The sequence below is a fragment of the Xenopus tropicalis genome, chromosome 4 (genome assembly GCF_000004195.4).
Source record: "Xenopus tropicalis strain Nigerian chromosome 4, UCB_Xtro_10.0, whole genome shotgun sequence".
Lineage (NCBI taxonomy): Eukaryota > Metazoa > Chordata > Amphibia > Anura > Pipidae > Xenopus > Xenopus tropicalis.
Window position 1 is genome coordinate 120944716 of NC_030680.2, and position 21224 is coordinate 120965939.

General features: G+C 39.6%; 1 protein-coding gene across 2 annotated transcripts in view; it reads left to right on the forward strand.

The window, feature by feature from the left end:
- The window catches only part of mgat3 (mannosyl (beta-1,4-)-glycoprotein beta-1,4-N-acetylglucosaminyltransferase), a 41657-nt gene that overhangs the window by 2248 nt on the left and 18185 nt on the right, over window positions 1–21224 (forward strand). Inside the window, exon 1 of one of the 2 annotated variants that reach the window (XM_031901078.1) lies at window positions 186–625. The exons of the other annotated variant lie outside the window; for it this stretch is intronic. The gene's annotated coding sequence lies outside the window, so the exon portion shown is untranslated. Of the gene's footprint in view, window positions 1–185; window positions 626–21224 lie in introns of those variants that run through there. 2 annotated transcript variants of the gene reach the window in all.

A 21224-nucleotide genomic window follows, 5' to 3' on the forward strand; every position in this document is an offset into this window, starting at 1 on the left:
AGATATGCTGCGCCCCCCACTCTCTATCAACATCATGTCTCCCTATCATTCGCCCTATAGGACTGTATGTGGCAGTGTGTCAGGCTGCTGCTGCTATTGCTGCTCTGCCCCTCTCTATAGTCATGTTGTTACACTGCAGGCTGGGGTATGTGTTCTGAGGTACCTGGATATATCATTGCACAGGTGATATCATAAACATACGTACATCATTATTAACAGCCTCAAGAAGCCTTTTCATGAATACACCGTTTCCATGTTATCAGGACATTTATTGATGTTTTATATTGGGATCTGTTATCTGCCCCTCAGTGTGCCAGAGCAATGCTGGGCCACATCCCCCTGCCCTGAGCTGGTGTGTGTGGGTCCCTGGTGGCCACTGTCTTGCCTGTAATCTTCTATATGTCTATCATGCGCAATAACTTACTGCAGGAAGAAGCTGCCCCTCCCTTTCATGGGCCACAGCAGAGCTGCTCTTGCCTGACCTTGTCACTGGCTGCACCCCGCTTGTTTCAGTGGGACACAACCCCTGCAGGATTAATGCCCCCGCTCCTTCAACTGCTGAAACATGTTAGAAAATGCAAGGCTTAAAGCGTCATCCCCCCAAGACATTCTGGGACTGACAAGGGTGCGTATACTGATGCTGAACTCTTGGCTTTAGACAGATACCTATATACAGAATGAGCAAGTTGTGCGCTGTGTATATTTGTGGATTTTGTTAGTCATCATTTAACCACAGACCTCACTTCTGTTAAAAATACATTTCTGTTGGTTTATTTGCAGCAGAATGCCCAGGCTTACACCCAGGGATAATTTTCAGATGTAAATTGTACCTGGCACCTTTATGTTTACTGTAGAGATCTGTAAGTCAGAGGGTCTTAAAAAATGGAACAGGGACAGTGACCCCATGTCCTCAGCAAAAAGAAACATTCTTGGGTAAACATTTCCCCAAAACCTTCTTTTATAATCCTAAAAAGCTCCAGATAAAGGTTAAAGAAGAACCTCAAGCAGTTGTTCCATTTTCTCCCCGTAGGATTTGCCCCGCAGGTATATAGGTGGCTGAATTAGGGTTGGAGTTATTTTGGGGATTATAGCATGAATTTTTAGGGAAGGGCAAATCCTGCACAGGTGCATATTTTCTAGGTGAGCACCCAAAGGAATCAGCTAGCAGTAGAAGTTCTTGTAGGAACCCAGTGTTTATGTTCAGGCTGTGCTGACTTCAGGGCTGCAATAATTAACACAGGCTGCTGGGGGTAGAGGGAGCGGATAGAATTTGGGACTTTTGCTGCGAGAACCAGGAACTTTTAGTTTTGCTGCTTTTTAGGTTATTGACTTACTCTGAAGAAAAGAAGATGGACACTTAATATGTATCTAAAATGTCTCACATCAATGTTGGGCTAAAATAAAGTATTGAGGTTTACCTGCTGATTAGCTAGGGGCTTAGAGGTTAAACCTTGTCTCTTTGCTACGAGACACACAAATCTGCAATTAAACCCTGCAAGATGCCAATGCCTTTTTAATTGCATAATGCAGTGATCCCCAACCAGTGGCTTGTGAGCAACATGTTACTCATCAACCCCTTGGATGTTGCTCTCAGTGCCCCCAAACCAGGTATTGTTGAATTCCTACTTGGTGGCAAGATTTACTACCAAATAAAGCCCCCTGTAAGCCGATTGTGTGCATAGAGGCTCCTAATAGCCAATCTTAGCCCTTATTTGGCACCTCCATGAACTTTTATGGTGCTTGTGTTGCTCTCCAAGTCTTTTTACATTTGACTGTGGCTCACGAGTAAGAAAGATTGGGGACCCCAGGCTTAATGTAACCAGGTGGGACATATCTAATACACTGCTTCCAAATATTGAAAAGTGCTGCCATCACCTTCTCTATAGGAAAGTGCTCTGATACCACATGCAATGTCAACCCCCATGAATAAATGGTTTGATGTCTGTCAGCTTAAAGTTTCAGAGCAATCCATTTAGTTGACTGTAACTTGTAACTTTACTGTGAAAATTAGAATATTCTATTTAAAATATCAGAAGAAGGGTCAGAAAGAGGAAGGGTTAAAGTTTTAATAACTGGCACACCTGTACAGTCCTCTCATCACCAACTAATATAGTTTGCCAATAAATCAGTATGCAGTGTATAATTAAATAATTATATATATTATATTTTTGAAATTACATCCCCTTGTTACATATAGGCCCTGGAGCACAGGAAATCCCCATCTGTTATCTATTTTACCTTCTTCCTCTTTCTAGTGCAGGCTTTTTGTAAAAAATGAGAGAAAGAAGGGCTCTTCTACTTGATTCAGACAAGGGGTTCTGTCATTTCTATGGAGTGTTTTATTCAGACAGGAGCCAGTGGTGCTGTTGTGTTGCACATATGGAAAAGAATTGTGTTTCGCTCAGCGGTACTGCCAAGTGCAACCAAGTGATTCTTAGTTGCTGTAACAGTTGAGCAGATTATACCCCGGTCCCTCGTTTTATCCTGTTAGAAGTACTCTACATCCGATCTGACCCATGAAAAAACATTTCTTTTTATAAAAGTCCATGAAAATAATCAGTGTTCCCCATGTGTCAGGTAATATTTCCACATGGATCAGGGCTTTCTTGTCCTAGTTTAGGGGACATCTCCCATAAATCATGTTCTGTTTGTACTACAGTCAGCAGCATGATAAGGGATTGTCATTAGGCGCAAATAGCCACAAAATGCCAATATAAATGCACACTAAATCAAAAGTACATGTTTCAGTAAATAGAAGGTGTTCGCTTAAAGGGTAATTCACCTGAAAATTAACTTGTGATGGCCTATTCTTAGCAATTTTTAATTTTTTTATAGTTTTTAATTATTTGGCTTCCTCCTCCTCCTTTGAAATGGGGGACACCGACCCAGCACCCAAAAAACTATTGCTCTGTGAAGCTACACATTTATTGTTATTGTTATTTGTATTACTTATGTTTGAGCCCTCCTCTATTCATATCCCTGTATCTTTTTCACACCACAGCTGGGTTCCTAGGTTAAATTAGACTAAATAATTAAAAAAATGCAAATACTTAAAATTGCTAATTGTCTCAGAATAGAACTCTCTACATCATACTAAAAGTTAATTGAAAGGCAAACAGCCCCTTTAGTTTAAAAGTATCATGAGAAACTGGTTTCATTTCGTTAAAGGGGTGGCTTACCATTAAGTTTACTTTAAATTATATCACAGAATGTCCCATTTCTAGCAACTTTTCAGTTGGTCTTCATTATTTTTTTGTATGGTGTTTTTAATTATTTTCCTTCCTTGTCTGACTTTAAATGGGGGTCACTGAGGTCTCTCCTCTTCATATTCCAGTTTCTCATTCAAACCACTGCCTGGCTGCTACGGTAAACAAGGCCCTAGCAACCAGATAGCTGCCGAAATTCCAAACTGAAGAGCTGCTAAACAAAAAGCTAAATAACTAAAAAACACAAAAAATAAAAAAATGAAACCCAATTTCAGATTGTCTCAGAATATCAATGTCTACACCATACTAAACAACAAGGCAAACAACCGTTTAAGTTTTAACGGGTGCTTCAATTTCAAATAAACTTGCATTGATATGATGACAGAAATGAAGCCTGTTATGCCTTCTCTGCATGCCATCCTCTTTTCTGGTGCCAGCAGCTATGCCAATAGTCCCCTCTCTCCTCCATTCATGTGATTTTTTTGAGCATTAACCAAAAAGGAGTCTGAGGCCTATAACAGCTTTCTTGTGCTATAACAGAGATTCATTAAAAAGAAGGGTTGGGGGATTTCTTTACCTTTTCTTAACCCCCATAGTGCTGTAAAACAATAGAAAACGAGGTAAGATCGGTGCCCGTTATGTTAATGTCTGGCTGCTATTCTAGAATGTTGTGGCTGAAAGGAAGTAGATAAGCACTTTCCCTAAAATTTGTTGCTAATTTTTTTTCTCATTGTGTTTTTGTGGATATAAACAAAGCACTTTTTATTTTCATGATAGCCTCCTTTAAATAGCAGAATCGTATTAGGTCAAGTGCCTTTGGCTTTAGCCATCACTCATCATCAGAATGCTTGTTGTTACTTGCACAGCACAGGGCCATTTTTTTTTCGCCTAACTGCTAATTCTGACTACAAGCAGATATTTCTGATAGCGTTTCTCAGATTACATAGAATGAAATGTAAGAAAAATCAAAGCGGGATGATTCTGGGAGTGACTGCATCTTTTGCTCCTTTATTATTCATAATGGCATTTAGACACCTCTTTAGTCTGAATCATTTCGATTTGAGTAGTACATGCACTGCTTTGCCCAGTCAGAGCTCAAGCACTGCAGGCACATTAACTGATTGCTTCTTGAGCTGCTTATCCTCTAGGTTTATAGGGGTAGCATAGCCTTCTTCATTAAAAGATGTGTGGTTGAGCTCTTCCAGCTGATTGAAAGGAGGGATCTGCCATTTCTGGGGCTTAATCCCTTTTAGACATTGTGTATGCAAATAACCACTGGCGACTCTCTTCCATTCCAACCTAAGCAAAAATAATGAAGAGAGGTTGTCTGAGAAGTACATCGGTCAAAGTGATCTTTTCCTACTGCACTTGCTATGTGAGAGACCTCAGAGTTTTTTGACCTGTATAAAAGGCCATTTACATTTATAGGGTCATTGAACTCCTCTGTGACTTAGTATCCTTATATTGTACAATAGAGGTTATATTATTCACTATATTATTAAACAATTTATTCCAGTGTAGATCAGGACCCCTCCAAGCACCACACAATCAACACTGTTTCAATGAGGGTTACAAGATTGGTACAAGATTTTTTGATAGCCTTCGTTTTTTTAGAAATATAAACCCATCATTTCTGCATTCAAGGTATGTGCCCAGTGCTGGATAACATAGTTTTACTTTAATCTGGGCCCAGACATGCATGTTGAAGTAAAACTACAGTAAGCTACCAGCCATCCTAAAAGACCATAGAAATAGAAAATTTCAGGGGTGGGCTTCACTGGAGGGTAGACTGTAACATTTTCAGTGCTTCTAGGTTATATCATACTTTCAGTATGATATAGAAAGTAATATTATGAGACAATTTGCAATAGGTCTTCATTTTGTATTTGTTTATTTGCTATTATTAGTTTAATTATTTTTTTTTAAACTATTTAGATTTGGTGTTTCAGTAGATATCTGGTTGCTACGGTTCAAGTTACAACTATGGAGCATTTTGAACAAGAATCTTGAGAATTTGAGTAGAAAAATAAGTTATCAAAAGTTACAATAACAATAATGTAGTCTCGAAGAGGAATGTTTTTTTGGCTGCTGGAGACAGTGCCCGTATTCAAAAGCTGCAAAAAGGGCAAATAATCAAAATCTATAAAAAATAAATAATGAAGACCAATTGAAAAGATGTGTAGAATTGGGCATTTTACAACATCTTAAAAGTTAACATAAAGGTGAACCACCCCTTTAGGGTGAAGACACATGCTGCGACTAATCGGCACACCGCAAATGACAAGTGATTAGTCGCCACAACCGAGTTTTTTAAAAATCGCCCTGCGTGTCTTTGCCCTTAAAGGAACAGTAACCCAAAAAATTTAAGTTTTTTAAAGTTAATGAAATATAATGTACTGTTGCCCTGCACAAAGTTGTGTGTTTGCTACAGTAACTCTACTGTCTGGCCTGGGTGCAGGCACACAGCGCTGATTTTGACACTGAAATATGTGAGTATGCGTTATGGTACCAAAATTTGCTCCATGTGTCTGCAGATGTACAACTGAGCCTATGCCAGTGGATGGACTGATTTTTGGTCTGTGCTTATACATTTGGCATAAGCCTTAAAGGACCAGTAACAACAAAAAATGAAAGTGTGTAAAAGTAATTAAAAAACATTGTACTGCTGGGAAACTGGTTTGTTTGTCTCAAAAACAGTACTATAGTTTATAAAAATACCCTGCTGTGTAGTCCTGGGGGCAGCCATTCCTGCAATGGTACAACTGGTTTGTTTGCCTCAGAAACACTACTATAGTTTATGTAAACAGAGCTGCTGTGTAGCCATGGGGGCAACCGTTCAAAGGAGAAAAGGCACATAGCAGATAACAGATAAAACACAATTGTATCTACAAAGGTTATCTGTTATCTGCTATGTAACCTGTGCCTTTTCTCCTTTTTTTTCAGCTTGAATGGCTGCCCCCATTGCTACACAGCAGCTCTGTTTACATAAACTATAGTAGTGTTTCTGAGGCAAACAGACCAGCTGTACCAGCAGTACAATGTTTTTTAATTACTTTTACACACTTTTTTGGTGTTACTGGTCCTTTAAGTCTTATGCCAAACATATAAGCACAGACCAAAAATCAGTGATTATGATAGAAGGTTCTAACCAGGTCATACCAATATTTTTTTTATTGTTGTTGTTCTGCACAAAGTTGGGAAGTCGTTATTATGCAAACTTCTCTTTTTTAATTGAAAATATAAATTTTCTCACTCACATGCAATACTCGAGTAGCTGTTGAACTTCAAAGTGCTTTGCAACACTCTTCAAATAAGAACTCTGATTGGCTAGACCCCCATGCCAAAGTTTATCTTAGAATTGGAAGAGGAAGTTTTTGCAAGATGGGTACTGTCTTGTGCACACTTACATATGTACATGAGCACACTTACACACATACAGTGAAAAAGCTTGTGAACGCTTTCAAATTTTCTATGTGACCTAAAACATCATCTAATTTTCAAACAAATACTTTAAGTAGATGAAAACTAGAAACCTAGTTAAACAAATGAAACAAAAATTATTATATTTGGTCATGTATTTATTGAACAAAAATTATCCCATAACATATCTGCAAAAGTAAGTGAATCTCGCGAGTCTTTTTCGGCGATTTGCGCGAAATCGCGCCGCCGCGTCTGCCATCCCGCCGGCGACTTACATGTTTGCCGGTGGGATGGCAGGGGTAGGCAACTCGGGGAGATTAGTCGCCCGCGAACAGGGAGTTAATCGCGGGCGACTAATCTCCCCCATGTGCCAGAGCCCTTAGGATTATCATATAATCTGAAGGTGAAATCGGGGTCTGGTATCATGGTCCTAACAAAGGAGGTGTCCGAGAACCTCAGAGAAAGAGTTGTTGATGCCCATAAAGCTGGAAAAGGTTACAAGACTCCACCAATCAACAGATTGTGTACCAATGGAGGAAATTCAACCCTACCCAGAAGTGGTCTACCATCAAAGGTAACTCCAACTGCAAGGTGTCCAAAAGGTTACAAAGGAACCATGCATAACTTCTAAGCAACTGAAGGTTTGCGTCACATTGGCAAATGTTGATGTTGAGTCCACCATCAATGATTTGAGGATAAATAAAGCCAAAATAGAACTTTTTAGCTTAAATTAAGAATGTTACATTTTAAGAAAGAAAAACACTGCATTCTAGCATAAAAATGTTATCCTGTCGGTGAAACATGGTTGCGGGTGTGTTCTGGTTTTGGTCTGTATCTGGACCTGGACAGCTTGCCATCATTGATGGAATAATGAATTCTGAACTCTACCAGAGAATTCTAAAAGGAAAATGTCAAGACATCTGTCCGTGAACTTGAATCTCAAGAGACTGGTTCATGCAGAGAGACAACGATCCTAAACACACAAGTCGTTCTACCAAAGAATGGTTGAAGAAGAATAAAGTGAATGTTCTGGAATGTCCAAGTCAAAGTCCTTACTTTAATCCAATTAAAATGTTGTAGAAAGACCTAAAGCGAGCAGTTCATGTGAGGAAACCCAGCAACATCCAAGAGCTGACGCTGTTCTGTATGGAGGAATGGGCTAAAAGTTGATGTGCAGGATTGATCGACAGTTACCGCAAACGTTTAGTTGCAGTTATTGCTGCACAAGGGGGTCATGCCAGGTACTGAGACCATGATTCGCTTATTTTTGCCATACACAGATATCAAGTAGGAGTGAATTGCCATTTGTACTAATGTATATAGGAATTCTTGCGAAGCAAAGGGATTGGATCTTTTTTTTTAAAAATAAACAAAAAACACATTTATACATCTTCATCTATTTTTAGTACTTTTTTGAAATACAGATGATGTTTTACAATTCATATAAAAATAAAGACCTTTTTAAAAGGTTCACAAAATTTCAAGCTGTACATTTATCCACATACTTATACTGCAGTTTTTCTGCAGATTTATGATGTAATATCTAAGGCCAAATCATTATTACCTTCAATTTAAGACTCATGGCAAAGACTCATTCTTCTCTGCTGGAGATTTTTAGCTGGTGTAGAGGCGCCCAATCGCATTACATCATTTTCAGTCCTAAAACCTGATTTCTTTAATAGAAATGACATGCTACTCTATCAGGTTCTGGCGTGAGGAATATAAGGCATTTGCCATGAGCCTAAGGCTACACTAAAAATAATGTTACATACAATTGGATGAGATATTAGAGAGCAGATACGCAAGCAAGCATAAGAAACTTCAGAATGTAGTTTGACAAAGTACCAAAGAGAAATGTCTAGTATTTAAAGGCAAATAAATTCTATTCATTTTTGTTACTAATCCTTTAGTATGTTCATGGCCTCAAGGGACAGTTGCTGTTGATGATTTAGAAGCTAGGAATGGGAGGGTCTGTAGGTAAGAAGTCATGGGCCTCCAGATGCACACTGATGGTTATGCAAGGCCATTTACTAGTGGATCTCTCCTGGCTCCTTGGCATTTAGTTTCTACCCACAGTCACAATTTTGCATGACATTAAATTACCATTGGGAAGTTGTCCAGTGTGACATTACCCTTACTGTATCTGTAAAGGGGCCATATACATTGCAAACCACTTGCTTAGCAAGGTTGCCAAACGAGTGGATTCTCTCTCTATATGCTCACCTAAGGTGGGCGATATAGGGCTAATTTGATAGAATTGAAATTGCGGGCATGGGAGCTTTTGGACTGAGGAACACATCAACGAGCCAATGCAATCCCCGATCTGACAGGAAAAATCGAACCTGCCTGATCAAGATCTGGCCAATTTATTTATAAAGCACTTCTTATGTACGCAGCGCTGTACAGTAGAATACATTAATACAAGCAGGGGGTAGGCCTTACACAGGCAGATAAGCTGCTGGACCCAAATCAGCAGCTGAAATCTGCCCGTGTATGGCCATGCTTTGTTAGATCTGTTAGTGGGTGCCAACCCGCTCCTATTTTGCAATCCACCATCTCTCATTAAAGCAGTAAAGGCAGCCGTTGATGGGCTAATGTCCTATGGTATCTGACTAGTCAGCTCCCTGGCCGAATGGATACCGTGCGAGGGGACATAAAATGTGCAGCACAGTAAAAAGTAACAAAAGTGAAGAGGAGCCATGGTGTCAACATGGTGCATCCGCAGCTGAAAATTTCAAACCTGCCCCTCAGTATATAGAAAACTAAAACAGCGAGAATGACGTGAGTTGTTAAAAATAAGTAAAATATCTCTGCAAAAAACAATTAACCCCTAGCTCATGGCCGACCAAATGATGCCTGCTAGCCAGATGTCACCCCTTTAGTTTTATGGCCCCCAGTCTGCACAGGTATCAGTTGACTTATTTGTTTATTATGCCAGCATTTTATGATAATCGGGCCCTTGCGCTTGGGATATAATTGCCCATTACATGAATGAAGTTTGATGGCTCTGCCCCCCACCACTCACTAGCGGGACTTTTCTTATTTACTCATCTAAATGTCATTTTCCAGACAAAGCAGCAGAAATCACCGATTGTGGGTTCACCTTTAACCCTTTATAGACAGACGCAAATAAACCCCTCTTGATACAGAGCTGATTACTAATTACTCAGCATTGATGCAGACTGTAATGGTTTCCTTACTTCACTTCTATACCTAATAAGCTCGGCTGCATATGGATATTATTAGCTATTAGTTTTAAAAGATGACTTGGAGCTGCTCTGTGAAACTAGATACCTACAGCAAACATACATTGCATTAGCAATTAGTCCATAGTTCAGCTGTACTATAGTTACTATAGTCCTCTGATTGGGTTAATAATTAACAAGTTATCATAATTCAAGTCATAGAAAGCTAAACAGTATGTAGGCAAAAAATTATGTATACCTGCTATTATTGGTGAGTTTACCCCACAGCACCTATTATCTGTGTGAAATGACCTGGCTGATGTATTTAAAGGGTCTCCAATATTAAAGTCTTCAAGTAGGACCCTAAGCTGCAGGCTAATTAGGATTTGACCTGTTTGATAGAACATATGGTTGGCTGGAATGCTGTATCGATCAGACAGGTTTAAAAATCCAATCAGAGCAATGGACCACATTGGCTTATTAATGCGGTCCTCCCTCCAAGGGCCTGTAACCCCATCGCTGTAATCTGATTGTTTGGCCTCAGGGCCAGAGGATCAGATTAGTCTGATCACCCATCTCAAAGTAGGCCATTAAACTGTTCCGAATTCTCCCACACCAATGCCATTACCGCTTTATAATACACAAAAGACATGAATATCCTGTAAATGATATCCTTATAAAGGGTGCTTAGTGATGTCATCAGTTATAATCAGTGCTTAGTGATGTCATTTCTGTTGCATGACTTAACTAAACTTGCGTATTATAATAAACTACCCCCTGTTGAAAAATGTAAGGATATTAGAAGTCACCTCTTAGGTCCATGACCTGTATTACTAATATCCTTTTATTTTACAATAGGGGTTACTTTATGCACAATATAAATTCACCAGGAAAACACAGTCTTTTACACGAACATAACAATCATAAACATCTTCCCCTGTAAGCTCTGCGGGACAGGGACCTCCTAAAATGTGCAGCACTTTATATACATTAGTGCTATATAAACAGAGAAATACAGGTACATTCCTACATATACCAGCAGGCAGTTGCATTTCTTCTTCTCTTCTTCTGTCAGTTATTTTATCTTTAATTCCTGTCTCCACAGCAGTCCACATTTATGTGATGCTATAATAAAAACTCTACACTAATGTGGGTCCCAAAGTGCACACAGTAACCTATAGAAACAAGACATTTGCATTCATCATTTATCCTCCAGTAACAGCTGGAGAGCTGCAGTTTGAATGAATAAATAATGCCCCCTCCCAAACTTTGTGCTTTGTCCAGTGCCCCACCTCACACATTTTGCCAGGGCTCTTCTTCTAAAATGCACAGGTTAGCTAGCCCAGTCCAACAGCCTCGCTGCTCATTGGAGCGCCCTCCTGATCTGAATATGCTTGAGGCACTGATTTGCGTGCCATGCCAGACAAACACAGGCAAATTAATTCAGATGACATTGGTTTCCATGAAAAGGGAAGTTAAAGAAAACACTGTTTTGCTGATATAATCATTTTTTTACATGGCTAAATATTTGTACGCATTTATTGTGGAAGCCCCCCCAATTATATTATAATCGCCTTATGAAAATAGAGTATAACTGAGAAAAACTGCAAATGGAAATTTATTTCATTTTGTACAGTTTTTTTTAGTTTTGTTTTTGACATTTCCCATTAGCAACTCAGCAGGCCTGCCTACCTGCTCTCTAGGCAGCATCTGAGAAATACCAGGGACTGATTTTTCAGGGTTTCAGGTGGTACCCTGTGTCCTTCATGTTCCCAGTTAGGGAACATGAAGATTTCTGAAGAATTTTATTTTAATTGTCAAGATAAATGATGACATTTTGGTGGTAGCCTTGCAATTCAGAAGTAATAAATATAGGCTCTTTATTTCATTACAATTAAACTACAGGTATCGGACCTGGGGCTTTACCGTAATTTGAATCTCCATATCTTAAAGGAATACTGCCATTGGAAAACATGGTTTTTTTAAAACGCATCAGCTAATAATGCTTCTACAGCAGAAACCTGCATTGAAATCCATTTTTCAAAAACACAAACAGATTTTTTTATAATTAATTTTGAAATTTCACATGGGGCTAGCCATATTTCTCAGGGTGCCACAGCCATGTGATCCATGCTTTGATAAACTTCAGTCACACTTTACTGATCAGCAGAACAATGGGAAGGGAGCAAGATAGCAGCTCCCAGTAGGTATCAGAATAGCACTCAATAGTAAGAAATCCAAGTCTGGCTTGGGACTCCCCCAGTTACATGGGAGTAGGAGAAACAATAGGTTACCTGAAAGCAGTTCTAATGTGTAGCGCTGGCTCCTTCTGAAAGCTCAGACTCAGGCACAATGCACTGAGATGGCGCCTACACACCAATATTACAGCTAAAAATAATACATTTGTAATTTAGAAATAAAAATTATACCATAAAAACCATGACAGTATCCTTTTAAGGCTACTAACAAATAATTTAACCATTAAATAAACCCAATAGGATTGCTTTGCCCCCAATAAGGACTGAGTATATCTTAGCTGGGATCAAGTACAAGGTACTGTTTTATTATTATAGAGAAAAAGGAAAACATTTTTAAAAACGTGAATTACTTGCTTATAATGGAATATATGGAAGATGGTCTTTCCGTAATTCGGAGATTTTTCCTTATGGGGCACGGTGCTGACCTTTTGTAGATTATAAAACAAAACATGTTTAATGTGTTAAGGGCTGAGGGCTTTGTACATTGACCTCCCCCCCATAAGAAGCACACATACCGGCATGCACACAACCTGCTTCAACAGACGGCGTCATGCATCAGTGGGGGGAGAATTTCTCCAGGCTCCGGTGCACCAGCTCATCATCATTACAGGCTGGTCATGGTACAGTAGTCTTGTTATCAGCAACAACTGTATGAAGCCAGAGTTTTCCCCCCATAGTTACAAAAGCATACATTTATTAAGCAATTCTATCATACTGGAAGTCTTCCTATTAGTATAGCTTGTTTCAGTGTCTTAAAAGGGTTGTCACCTTAATTTAGTATGATGTAGAGCAGTGGTCACCAACCAGCGTCTCAGAAGCAACATGCTGTTTACCAACCTCTTGGAAGATGCTTCCAGTGGCCTCAAAGCCGGTGCTTTTTTTGAATTTTTAGGCTCACGGGCAAGTTGCGGTTGCATAAAAACCATGTGTACTGCCAAACTGAGCCTCCTCTAGGCTGCAAGTTCACTATTAAATGTGGCTCATGGGTAAAAAGGTAGAGAGTAATATCCTGAGACAATTTGCAATTGTTTTTATTTTTTATTATTTCACTTTTTGTCCAGTTTGAAATGTCAGCAGCTATCTGGTTGCTAGGGTTAAAATTACCTTAGTAACTAGGCAGTGGTTTAAATGAAAGACTGGTATATGAACAGGAAGGGGCCTGAACTACACCACATTTGGTTCTAGTGACGTAAATAATTATATATTAGCAGTTCCCCATCCCAACTCATGCCTATAGCCACACCCCACAACTCATGCCCATAGCCACACCCCACTCACCTGCTATAGTGATGTCAGAGATGACATCAGAGAATTCAGGCTTGAAACCACACTCCCCAGAGACAGGGGAAAGATAACAGTCATGTAACATTCTGGGACCCATACCATATGTCTTACTTTTATTGTATTTCTTGCTTTTATTGGTGTTATAAACTGAAAGCTGTAATACTATGGATCTGCCTCCTAGTGGGGTTGGGTCATGATAAGCCGTCATGTACATAGTTCACAAGGTGTAGTGGTAGGATAGTATTGGAACTCCTGAAGTCGTCATTCTCAGTCAGGACACAAAGATGGGTCGCCAGGCTGTTTATCGTGCATCCCTATTATACCATTTATTCCAGCGATAGGTGATAGTAATTACAGTTGGGTGCATAATCAATTCCGAAGTCATGAAGCTTCATCCCGGAATTTATCTGTGTGCCCTCACAAAAAGGTTAGTAAAATAAACCTGTCCTAGGGACATCTTCCTTTTCCATTCTTTTCATTTGAAATGATGTGTGCCATAGCTCTTAAAGAACAAGAACACCGAGGAAAATAGGATCAAATATGAGCCAACTTGAAAACAATTTATTGTTCCTATTTTTCATTACATCTGTTAGACGAATACTTTATTCTACAATATATGTGCCAAATATTTTTGCAAAAACTAAAGTTTAGTTCCAATTATTGTAACTATCATGGGTGAAAGGGTCAGAGTACACCAGATAAGAACTTGTTTTTGCACAAATATCTTGGCCTCTGAATTCCTGTGGTATGGCGTGGAGCCACAGCTTCATTCTATACTTTGTTTTTGGAGCTTTTCTCTTATGCCTTTGCTCTGTGTTTATTACAAGTAAGAACAATACACTGTTACTATCACATCAGCATACAGCAACACAGACTTTCCACCTTTATTGTACCGTAGTTGCTTAGCTTTAAATAAAGCTGGCCATACACAGGCCAATAACAGCTGCCAACAGACCGAGTTGGAAGCTTATTGGCCCTAGTATGGTGCCCTCCAACAGGCCTACCTAACAGATATCTGGCCAAAATTACAGTGGGCATATTGAGGAAAGAGCTGCTTGTTTGCATGCAGCAACCTTACCAAACAAGTGGATGTTATAAAGGGAGATGCATAGGCTACATGTAGTTTTATTTTCACTGGAAAGGGCATGAACTCACAATGGTGAATGTGACTTTTCCGTTCTGGAGAAGAGTAGTAGTTGCAGGTAGGACAAGTGTGGGATAAAAGGATTAGTAGGACAGTGTGGTACAGTATCTTTTGTATAGTTATCCTCTGACATAAGTGGTGTGCAACTCTGCTTTTCTTTCATAAACCCATACGAACAATATGTGGTTTTGAGATTCATGCAAAAAAAAAAATTATTCCCACACAGCATTAATATAGATTATCATGGCATCTTGGGCGGTTTGAACTAAAAGGAGCAAAGGTTGTATTGGAAGATAGCATGATTAGCTCTATTAAAGCCAGAGGCTTGTAGCAGAAAAGCTTTGAATACAAATGTAGTAAAGTTTTGTTAATAAACACTCCAGTTTCAGAATGGAATGAACTTAATGGTGCATAGAGACGGATCTCTCATAATTGATTCCATTGCCGCTGCTCTAAGACGTTTCCTTGAGTGCAGCGTTCTGTTTATTCATATTGTTCGTTCATTGCTGATTATATAAAGTGCTGAAAACTGCCCTTATCAGTTGTTCTTCACTGGCCTAGTGCAGTATCACTGCTCCAGCCTAGATATACCTGTATTCTCTGCTCCAGCCTAGATATTCCTGTACCCTCAATGCTGCTCCAGCCTAGATATATTTTTATTCTCTGCTCCTGCCTATATATACCTGAATTCTCTGCTCCAGCCTAGATATTGCTGCATCCTCAATGCTGCTCCAGCCTAGATATACCTGTATTCTCTGCTCCAGCCTAGATATTCCTGAATCCTCAATGCTGCTCCAGCCTAAATATATTTTTATTCTCTGCTCCTGCCTATATATACCTGTATTCTCTGCTCCAGCCTAGATATTCCTGTATCCTCGATGCTGCTCCAACCTAGATATACTTTTATTCTGTGCTCCAGCCTAGATTTACCTGTATACTCTGTCCAGTCTAGATATACCTGTATTATCTGCTTCAGCCTAGATATACCAGTATACTCTGCTCCAGCCTAGATAAACCTTTATTCTCTGGTCCAGACTAAATATATTTGTATCATCAATGCTGCACCAGCCTAGATCTTACTGTATACTTGTGCGTATCCCAAGCAAAAGTGAATGCTAGCTTTTATTGAAGTATATTTATTCTGGAATATACATACCCCAAGAAAAATAGCAAAAATATTGTATTGGGCCATTTTTAATCCAGTTTATGGCTATCCTGTAGAAGCAGCAAGTTGGAGTTGAAGTGTTATCTTCGTTGGGGAAGAACAAAGGTCTGTACCTTTTGGTGCTCACAGTTTTGCATTTTGTAGCCTGCTCCCATAGAAGACCCATATAATCTTTCGGTGTGTCACATGGTATTTCAAGTAAAAAATGAAAACAAATTTTGATCTTAGAATCATAAGTCCTTATTTCAGCATGTTTGCTATCAACTCTTGTTTTAGCCATGTTTTATCTGCTGTCTAAATACCTGGTCTGCTCCCCCCCCCCCACACACACACCAACAAAATCCTTATGAAACCATTACTACAGGCATTCTCAAATAAAACTATTATGTTTTAGAGAAATTGTGTTGAATTAGCAGGCAGATTTAGAAAAAAACATTTTTTGATAGAGACAAGAGTCAGTAGAATGTTTTCCAGTGTTCTGTAAATAATGAATAAATGGTCTGGATTATCCATTGGTGTCTGCAATGTGTAGTTATAACATACTGTGACCATTTCTAATCCTTATAAGGTGGCCATACATGTTCATATTGCTTCGGCTTTCTGAAGAAGTGTGAAGTTTCCTCTTGCAGGCAACTTCGTACGACTTCTGAAAGCCAAAGCGATACATAAGCTTGACTAACTCGCTCCATCAGACGAAAGCCCTAAAAATAACAAATCGGAGTATGTTCGGAACATGAAATAGTTGGCAGACACCTGGAAGTGCATTGTAGGTGCTCCAAGGATATCATCAGATACACAATACATGTGCATTTTATCGTAATCCAAACTAAATTTTCTAACCTAGTATGAAAATCATCGGGATGAAAAATTGGAGCCCCACGGTCCAAAAATAGCACAAAACTACATTGGTGCGTGTGTCCAGCTTTAGAATCAGTCAACTGAGTTTTCCGTTATTTGGCCAATAGGATAGAGTGTTTAGCCACAACAGATTTACTTGTTAATACCAAATGATACATAGGCTGATTTGTGAAAATGTTACATGACAGTGAAATTGTCTGGGGAACATAAACAACTGTTGATGAATGTTAACATGAACTGCTAAGATGGTGGTAGAACTTCAGGAAAACCATCTCAACATTTGATAGATCTGCTGATTCAATAAACATTACATATAAATGCATTTAAGGCATTTTTTATTTGCTAGCAAAACTTTAACATAATAGTTATTATAGTCAAACCCTGCTTAAAGATGTTACTGGAATCCTTTTTATCCACTCCCAGAGCATGTTTTAATCCACGTGCCCTTCAATAGAGGTACCCAAAATTTTGGACTGACCTCTGGGGCCCCAAAGCATTACATGAGAAAAGGCCAGTTAAGATTTAGGGGTGAAGTCTTTTTTGCTGTCTGCTGTATCTCTGGGACTATAGGAGGATGACTGTAAAGACTATTAATATATCTGTAACATTTTCATAAGTAAGGGCTGGGGTGCTCTTCAGATTAAAGGACTTGGGTGGGTGGGTGTAGATGTCAAATGTCTGAAAACATCTCCCCATTACTTTTGGGACTGGCATAATGAAGGTTGGAAACAGTAATGCTAAAATTGCTGGTAGATTTGGTTTGTTGCATGTGGATAGAACTTGGGAAAATGAATGCAACATACTACAGGCATACTTATGCCACAATATCGAGCTTAACCTATCACTAGATCTAGTAGCTCAGCCTAGACACATCTAGTATTGGTAACAGTTTCCCCTTCAAGGGTCTTTCATTCCTACTTGCACTCCGGCACTTGCTGCAAATGTACATCTTTACTTTGAAGCCAAAGCAGCTGCTTTTCTGGTAGTGCTGAGGGTAGTAGCCTGCAGAAAGGGACCATGGGTTAGTCCAGGCCCGGACTGGCAATGTGAATTGTGGCAAATGCTGTAAAATGCCATAGATCATTACTGTGCTGCTGGCTGCTGTAAGATGCCATAGACGGATACTTTCTATTGGGCTGATGGGGGCTGTTTGGGCCTCTTTGCACTTGAAATGCCAGGGTATATTCTGAATTCTAATCCTGACTTGGGTTAGTCAAAGTCTCTAAGCTGGTTTAACAACAGTTAAACAAGTGTTCAGACAACTTTACTTCATATAAATAACTGACCTCAGCAAAGTCTCACTTGTGCCAAACCCTATAACCACTGACTAACCAATAAAGCCCCAACTCATCAGTGGAACACTGCTTTTCTCTTCAGCCCTTACTTTGAGCCTTACAGCATGGCAAAATGTAATCCTGATGGAGAGTTAAAGGAGAAGGAAAGGTAAAAACTAAGCAAGCGTAATCAGAAAGGTCTATGTAAATACAGCCATAAGCACTTACAGTAATGTTGCATCAAAAGAAACACAGGATTTCTTGTCTCTTTTTTGTAAACATGATGTTCCAATGTCTGAATTCTTCTCTCAGAAGCATCCTTAATTCCCGTGGCCAGAGTCTGCACAGTTTTCTCCTCTCCCCCTCCCACTGGAATGCTAAGAACTACTCCTTTAGGAATGTGTGATCTCAGCTATAAGGGCTAGACTGCAGGCAGGAAGCTACTTAAAATGGCAGCTGCTATCTTAAGCAAACAGGGAAAGATTCTAAAGCTGTTTACTCAGGTATGGTAGTGGTTTCTGCAGAATAAATATATTGTTCTAGGTGGCACTAATGTGGCAAATCTATTGGCAGTAAAATGCCAAAATGACTTTCCTTCTCCTTAAATCTCCCCGGGTGATGAGGTAAACAAAACCACGGATAAAGAGAGACTTAAGCTGGCCATACACGTTACAATTATTATCTTTCCTGCGACCATCGTTCCTACCCTCCATTGATGTTCAGGGCTGAATTGTCAGATATGGAGGTAGAAACAATAGGAATTCTACCTGACGATTCAGCTCTAAACACAGCTTTTGCTCGGGATGCTGAAAACCTTTTGTCCCGTCTGATCGACGAGACGGCCGATATCCAATACTTTTGCAGTATCTATCGCCTTGTCGATCCACCATACGTGCAAAACCTTGCTTTGCACAATAATTACGGCGTGTGTGTGACCATCTTAACAGAACGCTAGAGGACTTTCACCTGAATGACAATGTCAGTATAGGGATTTGCTCAAAATGAAATGAAAATATGGTTTAAAAATCCCTTCTTGAACACCCAGGCCAATCAAGGTTAATATTTATCTTGTTAAAAATAACATGGAAACCACAGGTAAGGCTTCAGGAGACATTATATCTTATTCTGTCTTGGGCAGTACTGAAACATAATGCTACACTCTATAAAGAGTGTTGAAAGGTAAATCAGAATAATAGCTTCCCTGTCCTCCTTCACCTGATGCCAGTTGCCTCGCAGTTACTGTGCATATGCTGTTCTCACCCTTCTCACAGTGACATGCCATTCACAATTAAAAGGAGAATTGGCCTTCGGTACAGGTAGGATTTATTTTTCATTTGTTATTTTCTCTTAAGATGGAAAAACACAGGTAGACTTTCAGGATATCTGATCAGTGGGCCCAAGGGGGAGCTAGTAGGGGACACACGGATGAGTAGTTTGCCCTAGTTAGACCAGTTAGTTGGCAGATGGCCCAGTACCAGATATAGGATCCCTTATCCTGAAATCCGTTATCCAGAAAGCTCCAAATTACATGAAGGCAGTCTTCACTATACACTATATTTTAATTGATAAATTCAAAATGTTTAAAATGATTTCCTTTTTCTCTGTAATAATAAAACAGTACCTTATACTTGATCCCAACTAAGATAGATTTAAAGCATGAAGATCCAAATGACAGAAAGATCCTATATCAGGAAAACATCAGGTCTTGAGCATTTTGGATAACAGGTCCTATACCTGTATACTTTTGAGAATGAGTTTTCAAGTCAACCCAATCTGCCCCTTTTTGTCTGTTATTTGCTGTGTAATTAGAATAGCCAAATCATGTGTTTGGGGTCCAAACTGGTCCATTTGTCATGTTTAAATCATCCCATACACAGGACGATTTCCTTATTTAGTGATTTGGCTAAATACTGGGCTGATCCTACTGTTTCGCCCTGAGCTAACAATCCAAACATATGGGGGTCCAATGCAGACCCCATAGCCCAATATGGTCTTTGCCCAACAGGACTTGATTGATATCTTACTGAGCTCCAATCATGTATACATGTGAGAGGGCAGCTATTTGGGCCCCATACATAGGCAAGAGGCTGATGAACAATTCAAGAGTAGGAAACTTAGTAGCCAGAATCAGCCTGTGTATTGCTAACTTTAGCTACTAAAGCATTGAAGTTTTTGGGGTGCTTGGATAAAGCCATTTTTAATCCCATTCCTGTATAAAGCAGGAACTAACATTTGCTAGATCTAATTCTGTAGAAGCACACCAGGGATTTGTTTGTAAATAGACTCTTACAATGTAGTTTATATTGAATCCTTGTATACTACATTTCTTTTGCATTGTGTAAATCATAAACTCTGTCCACTTGATTGCCCTTAGTTTTTATTTGAGTTTGACATGCCAGGGGCAAATGTTTCTTGGCAGAGAAGATGGAGAGGGTGGGTGGGGTGATGGTTTATTACAGAAATACTCACCGTTTATGAGTTGGGCTTCATTCCATTTACATTCCCTAGATAGAAAGTTGGGTTTTATTCCCTTTTTTGTTTACACGGTACATCTACTATAAAATGTTAATTTTTATATGAGAGGTTAAGAGATGACATTATGCCTACCTCAGTTGTAACGGTTTCCATAGAAAATAGTACTATCGGTTCAAGGTAGAATCAACAAATTTGGAGACAGAGCATGCTTTGGACACATAATAAAGAGGAACAGAGAATGTAGTAGGGTAAGCAGAAACGTGACAGTTGGGCATCCATACTGATTGGTACAGGATGCCTGTATCGATGCCTATTGAGTATGAGGCAAGTAGTGTGAATGTGGTGCCAGTTTACACTAGGGTAACATTTTTTGTTGCCTGCAGGGGATCATCTCTCCCATAAGTGACAAATCATCCAAAAAAATGTTGTCATTTAAAAGAATGGATATCTGTCAATTAAGCCAGAACTTCATATGTAAAAAGTGTTTTTCATGTACCAGTCACCATTCTTCTAGATTTCAGTATTTTCAGGTGCTTTGTTGCCTGCAGGAGAAGCACTTTCCTAGAACTATAGTAAAAATTTGACCTCATTTACTCTGGCCCCAGGGTGAAAGTCCTACAAAATTGCATTTGCACAAGCCTGGGACACAGGCTATCAGCCAGTCTGGTTGGGGCACCTTTTAGGGCCTCGAGAGGAAACTTGCGCGATTCCAGTGAATACGCGCCGCCGCATATGCCATCCCACCGGCGATTTACATTTTCGCCAGTGGGATGGCAGTCCGGGGAGATTAGTCGCCTGAGACACGGGAGATTTGTCGCGGGCGACTAATCTCCCCGTGTGCCACAGCCCTTAGGGTTAAGACACACAGAGCTAGTAGCAGCTACTTGTCACGGCTACTAAAATAGACAATGCTGATCATTTACTGATAATGGTCTCTATGTGTGTTTTAGCAGAG